At 43.0% G+C, this 7215-nt stretch overlaps 1 non-coding gene across 1 annotated transcript; it reads right to left on the bottom strand.

Annotated features, from left to right (window-relative positions):
- Nucleotides 1-1469: 1469 nt before the first annotated feature.
- trnal-uag (transfer RNA leucine (anticodon UAG)) lies at nucleotides 1470-1552 on the bottom strand. The gene has a single exon. It is a non-coding gene; the product is annotated as a tRNA-Leu (tRNA).
- Between the last annotated feature and the right edge of the window lie 5663 nt (nucleotides 1553-7215).

The raw sequence follows: 7215 nt of genomic DNA, 5'->3' as shown, positions 1-7215 counted from the left end.
CAACACCTCTGTCTTGCTGGGATTAAGTTTTAGATGATGAGCTGACATCCATTGTGAGATATCTCGCAGACATGCTGAGATGCGAGCTGAGACTTGTGTGTCTGAAGGAGGAAATGACAGAACGAGCTGAGTGTCATCTGCATAGGAGTGGTAGGAGAAGCCATGGGAGGCTATGACCTTACCCAGAGAGCGGGTGTAGATAGAGAAAAGAAGTGGGCCAAGTACAGAGCCCTGAGGAACACCGGTTGAGAGAGTGCATGGGGGAGATATGGATCCCCTCCATGACACTTGGTAGGAGTGCCATTCAAGGTAGGAGGTCATCCATTGCCATGCTGAACCTGTTACTCCAAGGTTGGAGAGAGTGGACAAGAGAATGCTGTGATTCACTGTGTCGAAGGCTGCGGAGAGGTCAAGAAGAATGAGGACCGATGACAGTTTGGCTGCTTTGGCTGCATGAAGCTTCTCAGTAACAGCTACAAGTGCTGTTTCCGTAGAATGCGCTGCCTTGAAGCCAGACTGGTACGGATCGTGGAGGTCATTCTGAGTAAGAAAGGCAGATAGTTGGTTATAGACAGCACGTTCAAGAATTTTGGATAGAAAAGAGAGGAGTGAGACAGGTCTGTAGTTGTTAATGTCTGTAGTGTCTAGTGTAGGTTTCTTAAGAAGGGGAATGACCTGAGCCTTCTTAAAAGCAGTAGGGACAACACCTGATGTCAGGGAGTTGTTGATGATGGGTGTGATGAAGGGGATTAGGTCCTGTGAGATGTCTTTGAGGATGGTGGATGGTATAGGGTCGAGTGTGCATGTAGTGGGATTGCTGGATGAGAGGAGCTGTGCAACCTCATCCATGGTGAGTGGGGTGAAGCTGGTGAGTGTGTTGGTGGGTTGAGGGTCAGTTGAAAGTGGGTCAGTCGGAGAGAAGGATTGATTAATTTTGTCAATCTTGTCCTGAAAGAATGTTGCAGTCAGTAGCAGTAAGAGAGGCAGATGGGGGAGGAGGAAGAGGGTTCAGAAGAGAGGAAAAGATAGCATGAAGCCTACGTGGGTCAGCAGCAGATTGTTCAAGCTTTGCTTTGTAAAAAGATGTTTTTGCAGCAGTCACATCGGATGAGAACCTGGACAGCAGATCGTGTTAGGAGTGGAGATCAACACCAAGCTTAGATTTTCTCCACTTTCTCTCAGCTGCCCTTAATTCTCTTCTGTTGCTGCGCAATGCATCTGAAAGCCAAGGAGCAGGGTGAGAAGGTTTTCCTTGTTTAAGGGTAAGAGGACAGAGCTGATCGAGGACAATATTAAACCAGTTAAACATGGCCTACTACTGCTGATATCTCACAAATCAGTGATTATAAATTATTAATGGCATTTGAAATAATAAAAACTAAGACTAAGATTTGTACTAACTTTTGTATCTTTTCACATTATTATGTATGGTAGAGGGTTAAAGATGTAAATTTGTACAAAGCATGAGATGTCAGAAGTGGGATTCAAAACCACACCTCCAGGGGAGACTGCGATCTAAACGCAGCGCCTTAGACCGCTCGGCCATCCTGACTAGCTAGAGTACCACAGATACCATGCTCGCCTCACAAGGAATAATATTTGTACAAATTCCTTAATCTTTTTACATTATTATGTATGGTAAATTTACTGACTGTAACCCATTTGCTGCACTGTACACTTTGTCACTACGCTGTAAACCATATATCAATAGAAAGGGAGCCCCATATGAGCACTCCAACTGACCAAATAATGTTTTTTGGGTGGACCATTGTTAGCACTGTAACGGCACTAGCGTGTTAGGGTGTGTTTTCTCTGGTATGAGTGTATTAGGTACAGCCTTCTTGTTGGGTTTTTAACTGACTGGATTATTTATTAAGATTATTTATTATTTTTTAAGAGCTCAAACCCTGTTGTGCACCACCCTTAGGCCAGACTTGGTGCTCTGGTCCCCTTCATTGAAGTCTGTATACATCACAGAGCACACAGTTCCATGGGAGAATTCAACAGAAGAGGCCTATGAGTGCAAGAAACTGCGCCACACAGAACTGGCAGCAGATGCTGCTGGCTGCTGAAAGAACTTGGCATCCATGGACAGGCTCTACGACAAACAATTAGATCAGTCTCTGAAGCGGCCGAAAGAAGCAGCCAGTGGATATGGATCAAGCGGAAGGACCATTGCTGGGCTCAAAGAGCATCGACAGGACCCGCTCACTAATTCCCCCCACACCCCATCCCATTAGAGAACCCAGGTCACAACCCTCCAGGAGGAGGATGAACAAGGTATACGATTAGTGCTAGGCTTGACTCGGGGAAGAGGACACCCCCTGCCTTGCATAGTCCCGTGGGCTGCGCCACTTAAATAACCAGGCAATTCTCATGATTGGGCATGGGACACAAGCTCAGGTTTGATCATCCTGTAGCTGTATCGAACCCACGCCTCCAGGGGAGACTGCGACCTGAACGCAGCGCCTTAGACCGCTCGGCCATCCTGACTAGCTGAGTCATCCTCAACACCACCCCCACCCCACACAGACTAATATTTTTATATACTCAGAATGTGGCTCCGCCCATCCCGCCACTCACCAACCCAACTACTGGAGGACCAACACTGGTTCTTAACCACCACCAGGTGAGAACCACCCTGAGGAAAGTCAATGCAAGCAAAGCAGCAGATCCAGATGCAGTTCCCGGCCGGGTGCTGAAAGCATGTGCCGACCAGCTTACAGAGGTGTTTACCAGCATATTCAACCTCTCACTGCAACAAGCTGCTGTCCCAACGTGTCTCAAATCCTCCACCATCATTCCAGTACCCAAGAAATCAGCTTCATCATGCCTGAATGACTATCGTCCAGTGGCTCTAACACAACACCCATAGTCATGAAATGCTTCAAAAAGCTGGTGCTTTCACACATCAGAACAGTCATCCCATCTGGCCTGGACATGTATCAGTTTGCCTACTGACCAAATCGCTCAACAGAGGACGCCATAACAACAGCACTCAACACCGCGCTGACACATTTGGAGGAACTTGACAGTGATGTGAGGATTTTATTTGTGAACTTCAGTTCCGCATTTAACACGATCATCCCCAATAAACTGGTCAGCAAACTGGTGAACCTGGGCCTGAATTCCTCAATGTGCCCCTGGATTATGGATTTTCTCACTGGACGTCCACAAAAGGTCAAAATTGGCAACCACACCTCCTCCACCCTCATCCTAAACACAGGAACGCCGCAGGGTTGTGTGATAAGCCCTATGCTTTTCACACTTTTTACACTGGACTGTACCACCATTCACAATTCCAACAGAATAATTAAAATTTCAGATGACACAACTATAGTTGGACTGATCTCCAACAATCAGGAAATGGCCTACAGGCAGGAGGTAGCTCACTTGTCTGATTGGTGTACATTAAACAACCTGGCTCTTAACACCTCTAAGACAAAGGAGATCGTCATTGACTTTTGAAGAACAAAGGAGATAAACCACCTCCCCCTGCACATCCATGGAAACAAGGTGGAGATGGTGAAAAGCCTGAAATTCCTCAGAGTCTACGTGTCTGACCAGCTGACGTGGACCGTTAACACCTCACACCTGATTAAGAAGGCTCAACAAAGACTCTTCTTTCTCAGGAAGCTGAAAAAGGCCAAACTATGGCAGAACCTACTAGTAAACTTTTACAAGAGCACAATAGAAAGTATTCTGACCAGCAATTTCACAGAGTGGTATTCAAGCTGCACTGCCGCCGAGTGTAAGGATCTGCATCGCGTAGTGAAAACAGCTCAATGGATTTTTATTGTTCTTTCTTTTTTTTGTGATTACTACTACTGTCTTTCTTCTACTGCTGCTACTCTATTGGAGAGATGCCACTCGAAATTGCATTGTACTTGTGTATAGTGACAATAAAGATTCTATTCTATTCTTCTATTCTATGCTGCATTATAAAACGAGGGTGCAACGTCTTTGAGCTCACGTACTCTTTTCTATATTATGCATTGTTTTTGAACCATCACAGACTCAGTTTATTTAAAACGTTGATCTTAGCCTTTAGGACGAACAATGTGAGGTCTTTTATAAAGTGCATTTTGTCTTTGATTTTGTTGGACCTGTAGGAGATTGTCCTGTTCTTGTTGCAGCTCTGCTGGAGGGTTATTTTCTTGGTGTTTGTGGTGGTGGTGGTGGTGGGGTCTTTGTTCCCATTTTGGTTTATTTAGTAAATGATGTACTTTACATCCATTTAAATAATGTGAACATTTCCATTTTTGCCGTAAAATACCGCTGTAACAATGTAAATGGACGCTGAATAAACATACTTAAATGGATATTTAAGTATTTAATTACATATTTAAATGGATGTAAAGTACATCATATACTAAATAAACCAAAATGGGAACAAAGACCCCACCACCACCACCACAAACACCAACAAAATAACCCTCCAGCAGAGCTGCAACAATAAACAGATCAAGATCAGGATAAATACATGATTCAGTTTCTCACATTTTCAGTGATCAAAAGCCTGGGTCCTGGCATCCATGTGGATGTTACTTTGACACGTAGCACCTACCTCAGCATTGTTGCAGACCATGTTCACTGATGAAAACTGTATTCCCTGATGGCTGTGTCCTCTAAAGAAGTAGATTTGTATAAAGCATGAGCTGTCAGAAGTGGTATTCGAACCCACGCCTCCAGGGGAGACTGCGACCTGAACACAGCGCTTTAGACCACTCGGCCATCCTGACCTGAACGCAAATTATGAAAGACAATTTTCCTCAACACCCCCACATGGCCACAGATTTGTACGAACTGCTGAATCTTTTTACATTATTATGTATGTTAGAGGGTTAAAGACATAAGTTTGTATAAAGCACTAGCAGTCAGAAGTTCAAACCCACACCTCAATGAGAGACTGTGACCTGAACGCAGCTCGTTAGACCGCATCCTGACTAGCTTGGGTACCATCGACACCACCCTCGCCCCACACGGACTAATATTTGTACGAACTTTTCACATTATTATGTATTGTAAATGTACTGACTGTAACCCATTTGCTGCACTGTACACTTTGTCACTAGGCTGTAAACCATATATCAATAGAAAGGGAGCCCCATATGAGCACTCCAACTGACCAAATAATGTTTTTTGGATGGACCATTGTTAGCACTGTAACGGCACTTGCATGTTAGGGTGTGTTTTCTCTGGTATGAGTGTATTAGGTACAGCCTTCTTGTTGGGTTTTTAACTGACTGGATTATTTATTAAGATTATTTATTATTTTTTAAGAACTCAAACCCTGTTGTGCTCGTTGTTTGCCTATTAGTTCCTCGTTGCCTTGTTGCTGTAGCTCAAGCAGCTTGTTCTGTTGAAACTGTGGCTGTAGTCTATCAGGGAGCAGTGGCTGAGCATTGGGAAGCCATGCTCATATAGTGGTTAGTACTCTGCGTTGTGGCCGTAGCAACCCTGGTTCGAATCCAAGTCACGGCACTGTCTTTTTGTATGCCGTGCTTCAAAGGTTTCTGTTCTCTATTGGCATTGGTAACGTGCAAGCAGGATGGCCAAGCAGTCGTTCAGCTCGCAGTCTCCCCTGGAGCAGTGGGTTCGAATTCCCCTTCTGACAGCTCATGCTTTATACCTTCAAAATGGGAACAAAGATGCAAATGCACATTATTATTACAGTTACATATAATCACAAACACCCCACCACCACCATTAAAAAGAAAACCCTCCAGCAGCACTGCAACAAGAACAGAAGAATCTCCTACAAGTCCCACCAAATTAAAGAGAATGCACTTCATAAAAGATCTCATCCATGAATATGGCTGCATGTTGGCACTGTCGGCTGACTGAGACTTTTTGAACTGCACTATTTTGGCCCTTACATAAAGCAGCATCAACCCTTAAGTCTGTCTGTCAGTGGTACAAAGACAGTTATGCAGCATTAACGCTCTGCTCTGTCAGTACATTACAATTTGCAAAGGGTAAAGGAGGTTCAGAGTAGGGGGAATTAGCTCAAATGGTAGGGCGCTCGCTTAGCATTTGAGAGGTAGTGGTATCGATGCCCGCATTCTCCAGTACAGGATCATTATGATCATTTAAGGCATCACGTAATATGAAACTTGTTGCGTCAATGCTCACTGAAACGCAGCATCAAAATTTACAATGTTACAATAACAATTACGCTCTATTTTCACTCAAATCACTTTTTCATTTTTTTAAAGATTTTTAAAAAATCATTTTTGATTTTTAATGGACAAACGCAATAACTTGTAATTTTTCAATTTTGAAATGTCTCGGAGCTTTATCTGAAACGACTTTTTGGTTAAAGCAGCGGTATGTGACGTTTTGATGGTTTTTCATCTGGTGAACTGCTTTGTAAAAGATGAACAGCTGAAACTCACGACATCCCCTTTAAATGCAGCATCAACCCTTAAGTCAGTCTGTCCGTGGTACAAAGACAGTTATTATTTTTTTCAGTTCGTCCTAAAAGCTGGGATGAACATTTTAAATAAACTGAGTCTGTGATGATATAAAAGCACCACATAATATAGAAAAGAGTACGTGAGATTAAACACGTTGCACTCCTACTTAATGCAGCATCAATGCTCTGTTAATCCATTAAAATTTACAAAGGGTAAGACTTAGACCTCTAGCATGCGAGAGGTAGTGGGATTGATGCCCGCATTCTCCAGTGCAGAAACATTATGATCATTTGGCAGCAACTCGGAATCTGAAATGATAAAATTAAGGCGAAATTCGTTGCAGCATTAATCTTTAGGCCAGTCTGTCAGTGTTACCATGTCATTAACGCCCTATTTACTCTTAAACAGTTTTATTTACATACCTTTTTTGTTTTGTTTTGACAGAAACACATGACCTTATAATGCTACAATATTAAAATGCACCAGAGTTTTATTTCTTAGTTTGATCGCTGCTATTGATATAACTGAAATGATATTATTGTTATCTTTTTTATTTACTTTTTGAAGTTTTTTTGAAAAAAAGACTCACAGTGATCATTACCAGGATAAAACAGGCAGTGAATGAATGAATGTATTTCATAATAAGAAACAATAAGAACATCCATCATACCACCAGGTGGTGGAAGTGTGATTGTGTGGGGATGCTTTGACATTTGGGTGACTTCATGGGAGTCTTAATCGATTGAACCAGGAATAATGAACCACTGCATTGATTCTCAGTGCTGAGAATTATCCA

The sequence above is a fragment of the Trichomycterus rosablanca genome, chromosome 10 (assembly GCF_030014385.1).
Source record: "Trichomycterus rosablanca isolate fTriRos1 chromosome 10, fTriRos1.hap1, whole genome shotgun sequence".
Lineage (NCBI taxonomy): Eukaryota > Metazoa > Chordata > Actinopteri > Siluriformes > Trichomycteridae > Trichomycterus > Trichomycterus rosablanca.
This window is presented reverse-complemented; position numbering and strand designations above follow the sequence as displayed.